The sequence below is a fragment of the Limulus polyphemus genome, unplaced genomic scaffold (genome assembly GCF_000517525.1).
Source record: "Limulus polyphemus unplaced genomic scaffold, Limulus_polyphemus-2.1.2 Scaffold488, whole genome shotgun sequence".
Lineage (NCBI taxonomy): Eukaryota > Metazoa > Arthropoda > Merostomata > Xiphosura > Limulidae > Limulus > Limulus polyphemus.
In genome coordinates, this window is record NW_013666098.1 from 127,141 (window position 1) to 129,445 (window position 2,305).

The window sequence follows — 2,305 nt, forward strand, 5'->3', positions numbered from 1 at the left end:
AACAAGGGATAAATAAATCCTCTAAACTAATCCACACGACTTTATGAAATCTATAGAATATATCATTGTATTTCACTGACCGAAACAAGGGATAAATAAATCCTCTAAACTAATCCACACGACTTTATGAAATCTATAGAATATATCAGTGTATTTCACTGACCGAAACAAGGGATAAATAAATTCTGTAAACTAATCCATACGACTTTATGAAATCTATAGAATATATCAGTGTATTTCACTGACCGAAACAAGGGATAAATAAATCCTCTAAACTAATCCACACGACTTTATGAAATCCATAGAATATATTGGTATTTTTTACTGACCGAAACAAGGGATAAATAAATCCGCTAAACTAATGCACACGACTTAATGAAATTCCTGAAACGGTGGCTCTGAAACTTTTTGTATCGCGGATCACCTGATTTTTCTTTACCTCATCGGATCACGATGTGATTTATACACTATGCTGCCGCTTTCTTTCGAAAGACCAAAGATTGAGAACCGTTGCTCTAGAATGTAGAAAACCAGTGAGATACTTGATAACGCAAGTCCTCAAATCCAACACTGCTCTCGGCTTTATAAAAACAAACACATAGATATAAATAAGGTTTCCCTATAAATACAAAATTGTTTAAAACAGGGTCTTACTTACCTCATCAAAGACCGAATGGTAGGACCAACCGCAGCACGCGTTAAAGTATTGCTTTATTGGCCAAACTAATAACTTTTAATGAACATCCAGTTTATAAGCTTATATATGTGTGTGTGTGTGTTTGCGCATGACAGTCAAGAAATGTTACGTCACGGGAAGGTGGGACTTTGAAATAATATAATTGATTTAATACAAATGAGGAAGAGGTCTACGCTGAACCTGATCCTCCCTGGTCCAAAACATGGACCGAATCCCGATGAAGAAATGTCTTTTTTAAATAAAAACATGGATATTATTTTTTGATGTTGAAATACTTCGATTGTAGTAATAACGTTGGGTTGTTGCTAAGCGCAAAGCTAAACAATGCACTGTTTGTTCGCTGCCCACCGCAGGTATCGAAAGCCGGTTTTTAACGTCGTAACCCTGCAGACTTACCGCTGAACCACTGGGGGCTTGTAGTAATAAGAAACTTGGAAAACCCTTTGCTTTCACAGAATAAGCAAATTTTCTATTTCATTATCTTAGACTTTGGATATATCTGCTAGAGATGAAAAAAAACTAAAACTAAATATTTTAGTTAGACTTATATTTTCAAATCTTTATTAAACAAACCCAGAAAGAACACAGGGGAAATAATCTCAAAATATAAATTAATTTTAGTTCAGGCTTAAGCATTCATACTCCATTCTAACCCAAAGTGGTCGTTGTAAAAACACAATTCAACACCTCAATCACATAACGGAAGACCAGTTGAGTGACGTCACTGTCATATCTGATCATTGTGGATTTTGATAGCTAGGAAAATAACGATAAATACATCTGTATCTGAAACATCTGATCAGGCTATAGTTAACGTACTTATTATACTGTGTATAAATTTAATGTTAGTGTAGACACGAAATATTCCGATTTTTATTGCGGAACTAAAAGCCACCTGTCGTCAACTTGGTATTTTCCATTCATAGATTTGTAAGATAGAGAGAGATCGATTCTGGTTCTTTTACTAATGATAAAGTAATAGTTCGAAACTAAGTTTTCTAACAAAAGGTTCTTGTGTTGGTAGAGTAGGTACGATACTACAGGTTTACAGTGGAGATATAGGGTTGATTTTACATTGAACGGATATGGAATAATCAAACAAGTATTGACGTTCGTCAAGTAACTGTAATTTCGTGCTATTGTATTTACGATTTGAATATCTCTTGGGCAGTAATATGCTGTTAGAAATCTTCAGGTGTTTTGAATGATATCTGTTTGGTTGTTGTTTTTTTTTAAATGTTTTGCACAAAGCTATCTGCGCTAGCCGTCCCTAATTTTGAAGTGATAAACTAGAGAGAAGGCAGCTAGTAAATACCACCCACCGCTAACTCTTGGCTATTCTAAACGGCCAAGTCAGTTTGTTTATTCATTTATAATTAAGCACAAAGCTACACAATGGGCTGTCTGTGCTCTGCCCACCACGGGTATGCTATTCAAGAAAGCTCTCAGTATTTAAGCCTTAATTTGTTGTGAAAATTCCGTTTAGTTGGTGTCGAAGTGATTTCACATTTTTCATTAAAGTTGTAATTCTTCTATTCTTTAGTTTTTGTAAGAAATAAAGATAATCGGATCGATCACAATCAATTTTGCTTTAAATTCCGCACATTT

The 2,305-nt window shown here is 34.7% G+C and overlaps 1 protein-coding gene across 1 annotated transcript in view; it reads right to left on the bottom strand.

Moving 5' to 3' along the window:
* LOC111085586 (crustacean hyperglycemic hormone A-like) overlaps positions 1 to 729 on the bottom strand; it is a 9,963-nt gene extending 9,234 nt beyond the window's left edge. Inside the window, exon 1 of the mRNA XM_022384840.1 lies at positions 659 to 729. The gene's annotated coding sequence lies outside the window, so the exon portion shown is untranslated. The remainder of the gene's footprint in view (positions 1 to 658) is intronic.
* Positions 730 to 2,305: the final 1,576 nt, after the last annotated feature.